The sequence below is a fragment of the Hordeum vulgare genome, chromosome 2H (assembly GCF_904849725.1).
Source record: "Hordeum vulgare subsp. vulgare chromosome 2H, MorexV3_pseudomolecules_assembly, whole genome shotgun sequence".
Taxonomy (NCBI): Eukaryota; Viridiplantae; Streptophyta; class Magnoliopsida; order Poales; family Poaceae; genus Hordeum; species Hordeum vulgare.
Genome location: NC_058519.1, coordinates 367,944,193 through 367,961,965, shown reverse-complemented (window position 1 = coordinate 367,961,965; position 17,773 = coordinate 367,944,193).

Here is a 17,773-nt window from a genome sequence, read left to right as displayed (position 1 = left end):
AATATTTTTGCCTTTTCCCAATTTTACTTGAGAGGCAGCTACGACTGTTATAACAAGTCAAGTACACCCTACACATGCAGTTATAATAGTATAGAAGAAAAAAAGCAAAACATGCAAGTGTAAATTAGAGGAGTAAGGTAGGGAGCTCATACACATGAGGTTGACACGACGATTTTTGGCATGGTTCCGATAGGTGGCGCTATCGTACATCCATGTTATTGTAGACTTGAACCCACGGAGGGTAACGACTGCGAGAGTCCACAGAAGGCTCCACCTATGAAGGGTTCACAAAGAAGCGGCCTTGTCTATTCCACCACGTCTTCCGTCCACACAGGACTAGCCTCACTCACGGTAGATCTTCACGAAGTAAGTGATCTGCCCTGACAAACATCTTGGTTCAACTCCACAACACGAAGTAGGAGGCTCCCAAGAGACACATAACCAATCTAGGAGGCACCACCCTCCAAAAGATAATAGATGGGGTAGATCAATGAACTCCTTGCTCTTGTGCTTCTAAAGATAGCCTCCTCAACACAAATCACTCTCTCACAGAATATGCATGGGTAGGAGAGGTTGATTTGGTAGAAAGTAGTTTGGGGAGGCTAGAGATCAAGTTTCAAATGATTGGATTGGAATATCTTGGTCTCAACACATGAGTAGGTGGTTCTCTCTTAGAAAATGGATCTGGAAATGCAGTGTGTGTTCTGAGTGCTTCTCCCATGAATGAGAGGTGGGTGAAGGGGTATTTATAGGCAGTAGCCAAAATCCAACCGTTACACACAAAAATGCAAACTCGATGACACCGAAGTGGACAACTCGGTGGTACCGGCTAGGACTAAAAGTGTGAACTTCTGAATCTTGGTGAGACCGGTATATAGAACTCGGTGGCACCGAAAAGGTGACTAACGGTCAGATGGCCAAACTCGGTGGCAAGGATTCTCAAATTCGGAAATTTGGATTTTGTGTATCTTGGCAATAGAATGTTTGTCACACTGAACTTGGTAGCACCAATGCAGTTTCGGTTGCACCGATTTGGTGGGAATGGCTAGGGTTTTGTCAGAGGTTCAAACTCGGTGGGTCCGAAGAAGCAATGTTTGTGACACCGAATTTGTGTTTTGGTGGCTAAATTTGAGCATTTGAGGAATCAGTTCATTTTACTACCTCACCCCCTTTTAATAGTATTGGCTTTCTTATGGACTCAAAAGTGATCTCTCGCAAATATAAAATGAAGAGTCTTCTAGCTTGAAGCTTGAGCCAATATTATTCCTTTCTTGCATCCAGGGGTATCTCCACATAAACCTTAAGCCATAGCATCTTTTGAATTTTTGTGAAATACACATGGAAAACACATTACTCCAATGATGCATATGTTGTGATCAATTATCAAAACCACCCTAGGAAGAAATTGTGCTTTCATCATCACACAGGTAAATAACCTGCCCATCAATATTATCAACTAGGAGATCTTTAACTATACACACATTAAACTCAACATTTATTTGTTCATAAGATTTAGGTGTCCTAACATAACTTTTATTAACCACAATTATAGCCTTAGCATGTTCCCTAATCCTAACTGGAAAAGGAGGTTTCTTAATGTAAGAAGTAGGAACAATTGGATCAATATGGTTAACAATTATTTCTTCCTTAATTTTAACAGGTTCCTGAGGTAATTTTTCAATGGGAGGATGATATTTAAACCACTTCACCTTGGGAAAATTAACATAGGTAGCAAAAGATTCACAGAAAGTAGCTTATCTCACAGTCAAACCATATTTATTGCTATACTAATGGAAATAAGCAGTTTCCATACAATATTTAACGTAACCAAAATTAAGCTTTATACCAGACTCTTTACCTTTGTCGAGTTCCCAATCTTAAGAGTTGCATTTAAATTTTTCCAGAAGATCCCATCGGAATGCCATAGTCTACTTCATATAAGAACCAATATCACAATAGTCGAGTAATGGTTAATCATCATGAGAAAGCCGACCATATTTTTTTTGTATAATCAGTTCTCTTGAGAGCTCATGGTTGGGGAAAGTGTGCATCATAGATTTAAGCCTCCCCCAACATTGAGCGATACTTTCTCCTTCACGAGGCCAGCAATTATAAATAAAATTCCGATCATGATGAATTAGATGCATAGGATAAAACTTCTGATGAAATCCCCTCTTCAAGCGATTCAAGTCCCATGATCCAATATCATGCAATAGCGTATACCACATTAATTATTTTCCCTACAAAGATAAAGGGGAAAATTTCTTCTTAACTTTTTCTTCGGGTAGACCTGAAAGCTTAAACAGTCCACAAATCTCGTCGACACATATCAAATGGTAATCAAGATGAGTTGAATCTTTATAAGGATTAGCCAACAATTTCTCTACCATACCCAAAGGAATCTCATAACAAATATTTCCAGTAGGTTCAGTAGGTTGAGGAATAATCATGGTCCTTTCGATAAGTAAGAGTGTCCCACCCAACAAGGAGCAGAAGGAAATGATAAGCGGATTTTAGCAAGGTATTCTCTGCGAGTGCTATAAGTAACAATGATAGATAGTTTTGTAGCAAGATAATTTGTAACAAGTGACAAGTAAAAATGGTATCAAAGGTGCAACAAGGTAGCCCAATCATTTTTGTATCAAAGGATACGCCTGAAAGTACTCTTATATAAAGCAAATGCTCCAGAGGACACATGTGAATTTTTGTTTAGTCATGTTCATCATATTGATTTGATTCACGTTCAGTACTTTATAATTTGATATGTGGGTGGACCAGTGCTAAGGTGTCGTTCTTACTTGAACAAACAACCAACTTATGATTACCCTCTCTCGCAAGCATCCGCAACTACGAAAGAAGAACTAAGATAAATTTAACCATAGCATTAAACGTATGGGTCCAAATCAGCCGCTCATGAAGCAACATATAAACCAGGGTTTAAGCTTCTGTCGCTCTAGCAACTCATCATCTACTTTTTACTCCACAATGACTTACCTTAGACCCATAATATGGTGAAGTGTCATGTAGTCGACATTCACATGACACCACTAAGAGAAGTAACAACATATATATCATCAAAATATCAAACGAATACAAGTTTACATGATTACTTATAAAAAGACTTCTTCCATGTCCTCGGGAACAATAGTTACTACTCGCACCTCATCAATATGTTCAAGATCAGAGGTGTAATAATAATAATTAAGGATCTGAACATAATTTCTTCCACCAAGTAATCCAACAAGCATCAACTACAAGATGTAATGAACACAACTAGTAACTTACATGTACCAATCTGAGGTTTTGAGACAAAGATTGAATACAAGAGATGAACTAGGGTTGGAGATGAGATGGTGCTGGTGAAGATTTTGATGAAGAGTCATCCCATGAAGGATGAAGTGTTGGTGATGACGATGGCTTTGATTTTCCCCTCCCGGAGGAAAGTTTCCCCGATAGAATCTCTTTGGTGCAGAGCGAAAGCGCATATACCCAGGTTTCTACATCAAGACGATGGTGCTTCGCCCCGAAAGGTTTCTTTTGATTTTTCAAAACACACCATATAGGAGAACATGGGCGTTAGCGGGCCAGCAGCCCCCCTTGGCATGAGGGAGCGACTAGGGGGGTGGTCGCGCCCTTTTACCTTGGGTCCAACATGTGCCCCCCTTTAGCATACCTTTGTCCCAATAATTCTTATATATTCCAGAAAAATTCTCCGGGAAATTTCAGGTCATTTGGAGCATGTTCATTTTTCTGCCTTTATTTCGGTTTTCGGTCTAGAATTCTAGTTTCCACATATTTCCCTCTTTGTGATGTACCTTTCATATTCAGAGAGAAAAGGCATAAGAATTTTATGATAATAGGGAATAATAGACAAGAAGAACACAAATGTCAATAATAATTCATGATGTTAAATGGATGTGTCAGACCCACACGCTTGCGAAGAACAAAGTGAAGGCCCTCAACCTTGCGATCAAGATCAAGGACAAGATCAAACTCATGACGATGGTTCATTAAGTGATGTCCAAGATCAATCTAACACCTCCAAGCAAGCTCAAGATCAATAGCAAGCTCAATATTAAGAGCAAGCTCAAGATCAAGAGCAATCTTAAGATCAAGAGCAAGCTCATGATGGCGTTCGAGGTCACAAAAATGTTCCACGTCAACTTTCTGTGGAGGAGATTCTATAAAGATGAACCACCAAGATTGCTGCCAAGCTTAAGCATGAACAACATGTTTTGGAGAATGTCTACGACACCTTGAAGACAGGGGTAACCACTCGTTGTTAATTAACAAACTTTTGTGCATATCATGCGTTTGTTTCTTGCATTTAACCCCTAAAGGTACATGAGGCGCTTGAGGACATGGAGTGTCTTGAAGCCATGCATGATGAACTCAACAATTTCGAGTGGATCAAACAATGGCGGTTGGTACCAAGACCAAATGAGAACCACAATGTCATTAGAACCAAATGGATCTTTAAGAACGAGCAAGGTGCAAAAGGTGTCATCATCTGCAACAAGGCAAGATTGGTACCACAAGGCTACTCCCAAGCCGAGGGTATCAACTACGGTGAAAACTTTGCTCCTATGGCTCGCCTTGAATCTACTTGCATGTTCCTTGCATATGCATCTCATCATAATTACAAATTATATGAAAATGGATGTGAAGAGTGCATTTCTTAATGGTCCTATTAAGGAGTTGGTATATGTCAAGCAACCCCCGTGGTTCGAGGATCCCAAGTTCCCCAATCGTGTATACTTTATCGATAAGGCACTCTATGGCCTTAAACATGCCCCACGTGCGTGGTATGAGCACCTTACCAAGATGTCGCAAGATCTTGGGTATGAAATTGGGAAAATTCATCCCACTCTTTTTACGAAGAAGGTTCATGACCCACAAGTATAGGGGATCAATCGTAGTCCGTTATATAAGTCAGAGTGTCTAACCCAACGAGGAACAGAAGGAAATGACAAGTGGTTTTCAGCAAGGTAATTTCTGCAAGCACTAAAATAGCGGTAACAAGTTGTTCGATAGCAAGATAATTATAAAAAGTAACGAGTAGCAATAGTAACAATAGGTGTAGAAAGGTAGCCCAATCCTTTTGTGGCAAAGGACAGACCAGAACAGTTTCTTATAATAGGCAAAGCGTTCTTGAGGGCACACTGGAATTTCATCTAGTCACTTTCGTCATGTCGGGTTAATTCGTGTTCGGTACTTTGATAATTTGATATGTGGGTGGACCGTGCATGGGTGTTATTATTACTTGAACAATCCTCCCACTTATGATTAACCGTCCCTCAACCATCCGCAACTACGAGAAAAGTATTAAGAATAAATTCTAACCATAGCATTAAATATAGGGATCCAAATCAGCCCCTTGCGACATAGCACATAAACTGAGGTTTAAGTTTCTGTCACTGTCTCAACCCACCATATAATAACTACTCGACAATGCATTCCCATAGGGCCAAAGATGGTGAAAGGTTATGTAGTCGACGTTCACATAACAACACTAAGGGAATCACAACATTCATATCATCAAAATATGGTAGGAATGTCAACTTCACATGACTACTTGCAACATGACTTTTCCCGTGGCCTCAAGAAGAAAAGTAACTAATCACAAGTGATGAACATGCTCATGATCAGAGAGGTATTAAATAGCATATTGGATCTGAACATATGATCTTCCACCAAATAAACCATGAAGCATCAACTACAAGATGTAATCAGCACTACTAGTCACCCCGAGCTACCAATCCGAGGTTCCGGTACAAGTTTGAGCACAACATATGAACTAGGGTTTTGAGAGGAGATGGTGATGTAGAAGACATTGATGAAGATTGGCCTCCCCATGATGAGAGGGTTGTTGGTGATGACGATGGCCTCGATTTCCTCTCCGGGAGGGAAGTTCCTCCGACGGAATCGCTCCGCTGGAGGGACAAAGTGCTCCTGCACAGGTTCCGCTTCATGACGGTGGCGCTCCATCCTGAAAGTACTCCCCTGATTTTTTCCAGGTTAAGAGTGAATATATACGAGAAGATAGTCGCAAGAAGTGGGCTGGGTGGCCCACTACCCACCAGGCCATGCTAGGGGGGGCTGGCGTGCCCTGGTGCCTAGTGGCCACCTGGCAGCCCCCTGGCACTTGTTTCCTCCAATATTCCTTATTTATTCCTTAAAAAATTCTCATGAAGTTTTAGCCCATTGGGAGGTGTGGAGAAGAGGTATCTCTGATGTAGCTTTTTCAGGTCCAGAATTCCATCTACCAGCATTCTCCCTCATGGTGTAAACCTTGCATATTATGAGAGAAAAGGCATTAGAATTATTCCATAAAGTGCTATAATGCAGAAAACACTATAAATAATAGTAGCAAAACATGATGCAAAAAGGACGTATCATCTCCCCCAAGCTTAGACCTCACTTGTCCTCAAGCAAAAGCCCATAAAGAAAATCATGACCACATGCTTTGAGAGAGAGGTGTCGATAAAAACAAAATACAGACATAGTAGCATCATGCTCATTATTATAACAACAAATAAAACTTTATAAAATACTTCATCATAGAATTTTCATCATATAAATTTCATCATAAAAACTTCTCATAAACAGGTAATGATACGTCCATTTTGCATCATGCTTTCATGTTGATATTTATCTTTTTATGGACTGTTATTATACTTTTTGGTACCATACTTATGCCTTTTCTCTCTTATTTTGCAAGGTTTATTTGAAGAGGTAGAATACCGGCAGCTGGAATTCTGGACTGGAAAAGGAGCAAGTTTGAGTCCTCTATTCTGCGCAACTCCAAATGCCCTAAAAATCAACGTGGAATGTTTTGGGAATATATAAAAAATACTCGGCGAAAGAAGTGCTAGAGGGGAGCTGCCAGGGGCCCACAAGCCTGGTGGCCGCGGCCTGCCCCCCTGGCCGCGGCAACAGGGCTTGTGCGCACCCCGGTGGCCCACTGCCCCCCCTCTTCTTCTATATGAAGGGTTTCATCCGGAAAAAAAATCAGGGCAGAGCTTTTTGATGGATTCTCCGCCTCCACGAGGCGGAACTTGAGCAGAACCAATCTAGAGCTCCGGCAGGACGATCCTGCCGGGGAAACTTCCCTCCCAGAGGGGGAAATCGTCGCCATCGTCATCACGAACACTCCTCTCATCGGAGGGGACTCATCTCCATCAACATCTTCATCAACACCATCTCATCTCCAAACCCTAGTTCATCACTTGTAACCAATCTCCGTCTCGCGACTCCGATTGGTACTTGTAAGGTTGCTAGTAGTGTTGATTACTCTTTGTAGTTGATGCTAGTTGGATTACTTGGTGGAAGAGTTTATGTACAGATCCTTGATGCTACTCATTACACCTCTGATCATGATTATGATTATGCTTTGTGAGTAGTTACTTTTGTTCTTGAGGACATGGGATAAGTCATGCTAATCATAGTCATGTGAATTTGGTATTCGTTCGGTATTTGCTATGTTGTATGTTGTTTTTCCTCTAGTGGTGTTATGTGAACGTCGACTACATAACACTTCACCATTATTTGGTCCTAGTGGAAGGCATTGGGGAGTATTAAGTAGATGATGGGTTGCTAGAGTGACAGAAGCTTAAACCCCAGTCTATGCGTTGCTTCGTAAGGGGCTGATTTGGATCCACTAGTTTAATGCTATGGTTAGACGTTGTCTTAATTCTTCTTTCGTAGTTGCGGATGCTTGCGAGAGGGGTTAATCATTAGTGGGATGCTTGTCCAAGTAAGGGCAGTACCCAAGCTTCGGTCCACCCACATATCAAACTATCAAAGTAACGAACGCGAATCATATGAACATGATGAAACTAGCATGACAAAAATTTCCGTGTGTCCTCGGGAGCGTTTTTCCTCTTATAAGACTTTGTTCAGGCTTGTCCCTTTCTACAAAAGGGATTGGGCCACTTTGCTGCACCATTGCTACTACTTGTCACTTGTTACTTTTCACCTGCTACGTTTCACCTCACTACACCATCACTTGTTACCGTTACTTTCAGTGCTTGTAGTTATTACCTTGATGAAAACCATTTATCAGAGCCTTCTGCTCCTCGTTGGGTTCGACACTCTTACTTATCGAAAGGACTACGATTGATCCCCTATACTTGTGGGTCATCAAGACTCTTTTCTGGCGCCGTTACCGGGGAGTGAAGCGCCTTTGGTAAGTGGAATTTGGTAAGGAAACATTTATATACTGTGCTGAAATTTATTGTCACTTGTCACTATGGAAACTGTTCCTTTGAGGAATTTTTTCAGGGTATCTTCACCATGAACGGAAGCACGAGGAGTTTCTTCTCAACCTAAGGTACCTACTGAAAATATCTTTTATGAAATTCCTTCGGGTATGCTTGAGAAACTGCTGGCTAATCCTTTTAAAGGAGATGGATCATCACATCCAGACTTGCATCTAATCTATGTAGATGAAGTTTGTGGTTTATTTAAGCTTGCAGGTTTTCCCGAGGATGAGGTAAAGAAGAAAGTCTTTCCTTCATCTTTGAAGGATAAGGCGTTGACATGGTATAGGCTATGTGATGATACTGGATCATGGGACTACAATCGGTTGAAATTGGAATTTCATCAAAAGTTTTATCCTATGCACATCGTGATCGGAATTATATTTATAACTTTTGGCCTCGTGATAGGGAAAGCATAGCTCAAGCTTGGGGGAGGCTTAAATCAATGCTATATTCATGCCCCAATCATGAGCTCTCGACAGAAATTATCACTCAAAATTTTTATGCTCGGCTTTCTCATGAAGATCGTACCATGCTTGACACTTATTGTACCGGTTCTTTTATGAAGAAGGATGCTGACCACAAGTGGAAATTATTGGAAAGAATCAAACGTAACTTTGAAGATTGGGAGCTTGAAGAAGGTAAGGATTCAGGTATGAATTTCCAGTTTGATTGTGTTAAATCTTTTGTTGAAACAAACACTTCTAGAGATTTTAGCGCTAAGTATGGACTTGACTGTGAGATAGTAGCTTCTCTATGTGAATATTTTGCTGCTCATGTTGATCTTCTCAAAGAGAAGTGGTTTAAGTATCATCCTCCCGTAGAAGTCAACATAGTTAAACCCAATCTAGTTGAAGAGAAAGTCATTGCCTATAATGATCCTATTGTTCCTTGTGCCTACACTGAGAAACCACCTTACCCTGCTAGGAAAAAGGTTTATTCTAAAGCTCCAACTGTGATACGTAGGGGTTACATTAGACCACTTGCACCCCCTGAGGAAATTAGAGTTGAACCTAGTGTTGCTATTATCAAAGATCTCTTAGCAGAAGACATAGATGGGCATGTTATCAAATTCTGTGAGGACTCTGCTAGAATTGCTAAACCTCACGCGAAAGACAAATACGGACCTATAGTTAGCCTGCCCGTTGTTTCTGTCAAGATAGGAGATCACTGTTATCATGGTTTATGTGATATGGGTGCTAGTGTTAGTGCAATACCCCGGTCCCTTTATGATGAAATCCAAGATGATATTGCACCTGCTGAGTTAGAACCCATTGATGTCACTATTACTTTAGCTAATAGAGACACTATTTGCCCTGTGGGAATTGTGAGAGACGTAGAAGTCCTGTGTGGTAAGACGAAGTATCCTACTGATTTCCTCGTCCTTGCTACTGCACAAGATAGCTTTTGTCCCGTCATATTTGGTAGACCCTTTCTCAACACTGTCAATGGACACATTGATTGCGTTAAACAGACTGTCACTGTTAGTTTCGAGGGTGTGTCTCATGAATTTAACTTCTCTAAGTTTGGAAGACAACCCCATGAAAAAGAGTCTTCTGGTAGGGATGAAATCATTGCTCTTGCCTCTATTGCCGTGCCTCCTACGGATCCTTTAGAGCAATATCTCCTTGAGCATGAAAATGATATGCATATGGATGAAAGAGATGAGATAGATAAAATTGTTTTAGAACAATATCCTATTATTAAGAATAATCCGCCCGTTGAACTTCTTGGGGATCCTCCCCCACCAAAGGGTGATCCTGTGTTCGAGCTAAAACAGTTACCAGATACACTTAAGTATGCCTATCTTGATGAGAAGGAGATATATCCTGTTATAATTAGTGCTCACCTCTCGAATCACGAAGAGAAGAAGTTATTAAAAACTTTGAGGAAGCACCGTGCTGCTATTGGATATACTCTTGATGATCTTAAGGGTATTAGTCCCACTCTATGTCAGCACAAGATTAAAACCTATCCTGATTCTAAGCCAGTTGCTGATCATCAACGGAGGTTAAATCCTAGGATGAAAGAGGTCGTGAGAAAAGAAATATTAAAGCTTCTGGAAGCAGGAATCATTTATCCTGTTGCTCATAGTGATTGGGTAAGTCCGTTACATTGCGTACCTAAGAAGGGATGTATCACCGTCATTCCTAATGATAAGACTGAACTAATCCCACAGAGGATTATTACTGGCTATAGGAAGGTGATAGACTTCCGGAAACTGAAGAAGGCAACCAGGAAAGACCATTATCCTTTGCCATTTATCGACCAAATGCTAGAAAGGCTATATAAACACACACCCTTCTGCTTTCTAGATGGTTATTCAGGTTTCTCGCAAATACCTATTGCACAATCTGATCAGGAGAAAACCACTTTCACCTGCCCCTTCGGTACCTTTGCTTATAGACGTATGCCTTTTGGCTTATGCAATGCACCTGCCACCTTTCAAAGATGTATGATGGCTATATTCTCTGACTTCTGTGAAAAGATTGTTGTAGTTTTCATGGATGATTTCTCCGTTTATGGTTCTTCCTTTGACGACCGCCTCAGCAACCTTGATCGAGTCTTACAGTGATGCAAAGATACCAACCTCGTCTTGAACTGGGAGAAGTGCCACTTCATGGTTAATGAAGGCATCGTATTAGGACACAAAATCTCTGAGAAAGGCATTGAAGTTGATAAGGCTAAGGTTGACGCAATTGAGAAAATGCCTTGCCCCACAGATATCAGAGGTATACGAAGTTTCCTAGGTCATGCTGGTTTCTATAGAAGGTTCATTAAAGACTTCTCTAAGATTTCTAGGCCTCTTACCAACCTCTTGCAGAAGGATGTTCCTTTTGTTTTAGATGAGGATTGTGAGGAAGCTTTCGAAATACTTAAGAAGGCCTTGATAACCGCACCTATTGTTCAACCACCTGATTGGAACTTGCCCTTTGAAATCATGTGCGATGCTAGTGATTATGCTGTTGGTGCTTTTCTAGGACAAAGAGTTGACAAGAAGTTGAATGTCATTCACTACGCTAGTAAAACTCTAGACAGTGCCCAAAGAAACTACGCCACTACGAAGAAGGAATTTTTAGTAGTCGTGTTTGCATGTGAAAAGTTTAGATCTTATATAGTTGACTCCAAAGTCATTATTCACTCTGATCATGCTGCTATTAAGTACCTTATGGAGAAGAAGGACGCTTAGCCTAGGCTAATTAGATGGGTTCTCCTGCTACAGGAATTTGATTTGCACGTTGTTGACCGAAAGGGTGCTGATAACCCTGTAGCAGATAACTTGTCCAGCCTAGAGAATATCCTTGATGACCCACGATCTATTGATGACAGCTTTCCCGATGAGCAATTGAATGTCATCCGCACTTCACATAGTGCATCGTGGTATGCTGATTACGCAAACTATATCGTAGCCAAATACATACCACCCAGTTTCACCTACCAGCAAAAGAAGAAATGCTTCTTTGATTTGAGACACTACTTTTGGGATGATCCTAACCTTTATAAGGAAGGAGTAGATGGTGTTATTAGACGTTGTGTGCCTGAACATGAACAGGAACAGATCCTGCAGAAGTGTCATTCCAAAGCCTACGAAGGACAACATGCTGGAGATAGAATTGCTCATAAGGTATTGCAATCAGGTTTCTATTGGCCCACTCTCTTCAAGGATGCCCGTAAGTTTGTCTTGTCTTGTGACGAATGCCAAAGAATAGGGAACATCAGTAAATGTCAGGAAATGCCTATGAACTATTCACTTGTCCTTGAACCATTTGATGTCTGGGGCTTTGATTATATGGGACCCTTCCCGAGTTCCAATCGGTATACTCACATCTTAGTTGCTGTTGATTACGTCACTAAGTGGGTAGAAGCTATCCCCACTAGAAATGCTGATCACCACATCTCTATTAAGATGCTTAAAGAAGTCATTTTCCCAAGATTTGGAGTCCCTAGATATCTGATGACTAATGGCGGTTCACACTTCATTCATGGTGTTTTCCGCAAGATGCTCCTAAGTATGATGTCAACCATAGAGTTGCATCTCCTTATCATCCTTAGTCTAGTGGTCAAGTGGAGTTGAGTAATAGGGAGATCAAATTGATCTTACAGACGACTATCAGTAGATCTCGAAAGAATTGATCTAGCAAACTTGACGATGCACTATGGTCTCATAGGACTGCTTATAAGAATCCCATGGGCATGTCACCATATAAAATAGTTTACGGTAAGGCCTGTCATTTACCTCTTGAGCTAGAACACAAAACTTATTGGGCAATCAAAGAGGTCAACTTTGATTTCAAACTTGCCGGTGAGAAGCGGTTGTTTGATATCAGCTCATTAGATGAATGGAGGGCCCAGGCATATGAGAATGCCAAGTTGTTCAAGTAAAAGGTTAAGAGATGGCACGATAAAGGAATATAAAAACATGAGTTCAATGTAGGTGATTATGTCCTGCTATACAATTCTCGCTTAAGATTCTTCGCACGCAAACTTCTCTCTAAATGGGAAGGTCCCTACGTTGTCGAGGAAGTATATCGTTCCGGTGCCATCAAAATCAATAACACGGAAGGTAATTTTCCTAGAGTGGTAAATGGGCAAAGAATCAAGCATTATATCTCTAGTACTGCCATAAATGTTGAGAGCAATATCATCAATATCATAACTCTAGAGGAGTACATAAGGGATGTTTATCAGCCTGTTTCAGACTCTGAAAAACGAAGAGGTATGTGTTTCGATAAGTAAATGGACTCCAAAAACTTTTCCAGTAGGAAATTTTCTCCGTTTTGGAATTTATGGAAAAATAGAAAAATAGAAAGCAGCCCGGAGAGCGCACGAGGCGGCCACAAGCTTGGTCGCCACAGCCTCCCACCTGGTCGCGGCGATAGGGCTTGTGGGCACCACGTGTGCCTCCCGGACTCCGTTTTCTTGCGGAGCACTCCTTCTGGTCCAGAAAAATCATTATATATACGCCCGAGGGTTTTGATCTCCGTATCGCGCAGTTTTCGTCTGTTTTCGTTTCGAGCCTTATGTCTGCCGCAGATTTAGAGCAAAGATGTCTCGGGAATCTGTTGGGGAGAATAATCTCCCTCAAGTTCATGAAGAAGTAGATGCTGATCTGAAAATAGTAGAAGTCACGGAAGCCAGGGACAAAGCTAAGGAGAAAACCCAAGCTAGGGAGGAAGTTCAACCTATGTTCAACACTGAAGACGTTGAAGGAGTGGATTTTCTCCAACCTTTCCTCCACGTGCTGTCTCCATCCTTGATTGAACTCTTGAGGTTTTGTGAAACAACTCGTGCTCACAATATTTCCCTTTCTCGTGAAGTTGTTTTGCTGGAGAATCATGTCGCAGATCTCCAAGGTATAAATCAAAGATTGATATCTCTCTTGGAATCAAAGGCAAAGACTCCACCACCATCACCACCAAAGGAAGATAACTAAGCATTGGTATGGGCAACTCCCTTGGTTTGTGCCAAGCTTGGGGGAGTTGCACTGGTATCGTATCACCGTTATATCTTTTGCTTTTACCTTTGTTTTAGTTCTTTCCTTTTCAGTGTTTACTGTCTTCTCTTAGTGGAATAAGTCTTTAGTGTTTAGTTTGAGTCTTTTTCCTTGTGTCTCCCCCGATGTATTCGAGCTTGCGAGCTATATAAATAAGAGTATCTTAGTCAAGGGCTTTGTTTCGTGCCGTGATCAAAAGTATGAAAAGAACGATAACATGAAAGATCATGAGATGATCTTATGGAAAGTGATAGCTTCACATATAACAAGTATGATGATTTAAACTTGTTGAGAATAGACCAACATAGACCCCAGTCATTGTTGCAATTAATAAGAAGTAATAAGGAAAGAGAGGTTCACATATAAATATATCATCTTAGACACTTTTTACAATTGTGAGCACTCACCAAAGTATTACATGCTTAGAAGTAGATGTTGGACAAGGAAGACAACATAATGAATTGTGTTTGCTTGATTCTAAACAATGTTATATGATTAGAGATCCCTTAGCATGTGACGATTTCTTCCACCTCATATTAGCCAAAACTCCCGCACCAAGTAGAGATACTACTTGTGCATCCATAAACCTTCAACCCAGTTTTGCCATGAGTGTCCACCATACCTACCTATGGATTGAATAAGATCCCTCAAGTAAGTTGTCATCGGTGCAAGCAATAAAAATTGCTCTCTAATATGTATGATCTTTTAGTGTGTGGAAAATAAGCTTTATACGAACCTGTGATGAGGAAGACATAAAAGCGACAGACTGCATAATAAAGTTCTTTATCACAAGAGGCAATATAAAGTGACGTTCCTCCGCACTAAGAGGACACGCATCCAAACCTCAAAAGTGCATGACAACCTCTGCTTCCCTCTGCAAAGGGACTATCTTGTACCTTTACTTTTGTCCTTGTGAAAGTCTTGGTGATCAACACCAATTCCCTATTCCGTCTTCATCTTGGTGAACGTCATATGCTAGGGAAAGATCTATATTCATATATCAATTTGGAGATGGGTGCTTATGCTTTATTATGTTGACTTTACCCTTGAGGTAAATGGTTGGGAGGCAAAATTATAAGCCCCTATCTTTCTCTGTGTCCAACTGAAACTTTGATACCATCAGTACCACGTGAATTGTAACAATTGTGGAAAACAAAAGAGATGATTGAGTATGTGGATTTACTTTAGAAGTTCTTACTTGGCTCTTTCTGATGTTATGATAAATTGCAATTGCTTCAATGACTATGGACTATTGTTGGCTACTTCTCGGTAAGTTTTTTTGTTTCATACTTTGCTTCGTGAAGGAATTGTTACTTTGCCATAAGAATCTTTGTGATATATTGCTATTCTGTGTGTGATCATGATGCCCTCATGTCCGTATTATGTTTTATCGACACCTTCATCCCTAAACATGTGGACATGTTTATGGATCTTGGTTTTCGCTTGAGGACAAGCGAGGTCTAAGCTTGGGGGAGTTGATATGTCCATTTTGCATCATGCTTTCATGTTGATATTTATCGCTTTATGGACTGTTATTATACTTTGTGGTACCATACTTATGCCTTTTCTCTCTTATTTTGCAAGGTAATTTGAAGAGGGAGAATACCGGTAGCTGGAATTCTCGACTGGAAAAGGAGCAAGTTTGAGTTCTCTATTCTGCGGAACTTCAAATGCCCTAAAAATCAACGTGGAATTTGTTGGGAATATATAAAAAATACTCGGCGAAAGAAGTGCCAGAGGGGAGCTGCCAGGGGCCCACAAGCCTGGTGGCCGCGGCCTGCCCCCTGGCCGCGGCAACAGGGCTTGTGGGCACCCCGGTGGCCCACTGCCCCCCCTCTTCTTCTATATGAAGGGTTTCATCCGGAAAAAAAATCAGGGCAGAGCTTTTTGATGGATTCTCCGCCTCCACGAGGCGGAACTTGAGCAGAACCAATCTAGAGCTCCGGCAGGACGATCCTGCTGGGAAAACTTCCCTTCCGGAGGGGGAAATCGTTGCCATCGTCATCACCAACACTCCTCTCATCGGAGGGGACTCGTCTCCATCAACATCTTCATCAACACCATCTCATCTCCAAACCCTAGTTCATCACTTGTAACCAATCTCCGTCTCGCGACTCCGATTGGTACTTGTAAGGTTGCTAGTAGTGTTGATTACTCTTTGTAGTTGATGCTAGTTGGATTACTTGGTGGAAGAGTTTATGTACAGATCCTTGATGCTACTCATTACACCTCTGATCATGATTATGATTATGCTTTGTGAGTAGTTACTTTTGTTCTTGAGGACATGGGATAAGTCATGCTAATCATAGTCATGTGAATTTGGTATTCGTTCGGTATTTGCTATGTTGTATGTTGTTTTTCCTCTAGTGGTGTTATGTGAACGTCGACTACATAACACTTCACCATTATTTGGTCCTAGTGGAAGGCATTGGGGAGTAGTAAGTAGATGATGGGTTGCTAGAGTGACAGAAGCTTAAACCCCAGTCTATGCGTTGCTTCGTAAGGGGCTGATTTGGATCCACTAGTTTAATGCTATGGTTAGACGTTGTCTTAATTCTTCTTTCGTAGTTGCGGATGCTTGCGAGAGGGGTTAATCATTAGTGGGATGCTTGTCCAAGTAAGGGCAGTACCCAAGCTTGGGTCCACCCACATATCAAACTATCAAAGTAACGAACGCGAATCATATGAACATGATGAAACTAGCATGACAAAAATTTCCGTGTGTCCTCGAGAGCGTTTTTCCTCTTATAAGACTTTGTTCAGGCTTGTCCCTTTCTACAAAAGGGATTGGGCCACTTTGCTGCACCGTTGCTACTACTTGTCACTTGTTACTTTTCACCTGCTACGTTTCACCTCACTACACCATCACTTGTTACCGTTACTTTCAGTGCTTGTAGTTATTACCTTGATGAAAACCATTTATCAGAGCCTTCTGCTCCTCGTTGGGTTCGACACTCTTACTTATCGAAAGGACTACGATTGATCTCCTATACTTGTGGGTCATCAGGTAACAATTTGTCAGAACATTGAAGTATGAATCATAAACTCTATTGAAACTAACAAACTATGGTTTTAGTTAACTTTGCAACACATTTCATCACATCTTCAGGAGGGGTCACATATCGGAGATTTTAAGCAAGTCTACATACTCAACCATCATTTATTATTCTATGATTGCTAATACTCACCGCATACATATGAGCAAAAGGTTTCAACTAGACACATAGAAAGACAGGGGCTTAAAGTGTCGCCTCCCAACGTATTCACCTCAAGGATGACGTCAACAATAATAACTCATGACCACCCACATTATATATGCCTAGATCTTTTCCCACCACATGATGCTTGGAAAATGGAAAATAAAAAGGAGTAGAGAAGAATACTTTGACTCTTGCATAAAAGTAAATACATAAAAACACAAGATAGGCCCTTCGCAGAGGGAAGCAGAGGTTATCATGCACTTTTTAGTTGTATGCCAAAACTCTTAGTGCAAAGGAACGTTACGTTATATTTCCCCTTATAATGTAAGACTTTATTATGCATTTTATTGCTTTTATTATCGCCATTAAAAGTCCGTACAACACTTAATTTCCCTTACACTAAATGATCGAACATGTTTAGAAGCGATTTTTATTGCCTTGTGCACGGATGACAACTTACTTGAAGAATCTTACTCAATCCATAGGTAGGTATGGTGGACTCTTAAACATGTATTTGCATTTAAGATTTTGGATGCAAAAGTAGTATCTCTACTTAGTGTGGAGTTTTTTCTAGCAAGTATATTGGGAAATCACCACATGTTAGATGATCTATAATAATATAACTTCTATGTGAATGTGAAAAAACATAAATCATTACGTTGTCTCCCTTGTGTAGCATCAACTATTTTGGCATATTATAATTAATGGGGGCTTATAGTCATAAAATATGTCAAGGATAGTGTATTTGCATGTAAATCATCTCTTCCCTTATTAATTGTTTCATGTGTTGCATCACCGACCAATGCTATGTTTATCAA